This window comes from Penaeus monodon, chromosome 25 (assembly GCF_015228065.2).
Source record: "Penaeus monodon isolate SGIC_2016 chromosome 25, NSTDA_Pmon_1, whole genome shotgun sequence".
NCBI lineage: Eukaryota > Metazoa > Arthropoda > Malacostraca > Decapoda > Penaeidae > Penaeus > Penaeus monodon.
Window position 1 is genome coordinate 37278080 of NC_051410.1, and position 479 is coordinate 37278558.

Consider the following 479-nt stretch of genomic DNA (forward strand, 5'->3'; position numbering starts at 1 on the left):
CTTTGCTGTGCGTGGGTGGCCTCCATCTTTCATGCTTCATGTGCCAATATAAGTGTTATCAATGGACTGGAACCATAACCCAACGAAATGTTATGAATGATAGCTTCTATCTCATGTTCTGAAATAAAATTTATGATCCTATTCGCGGCATAATGGTATGTAGACTGCATGCTTTTTTGGGGAAAAATCTCTCACGTAAATCTGAAAAAGATAAGCTTTTTTTTGGATTAAAGATTTTTACTTTACTAACTTCTGGAGGAGAGATGGCGAAAACCACAGCAAAAAATATTAAATAAAAGTGAGTCTTTCGAAATAGATGGAGTGTAGAAAAGACAAGAAATATCTAAGTTTAGATAATATAATCTCAAGCATTTGATATTCTTTCATCCATTTTCCATTTCATCTTCAGATTTATATATAGACCGATATATCTGTATAAGTCGTGTGGTATATACAAAAGTTCCTGATGACCCCCCCCC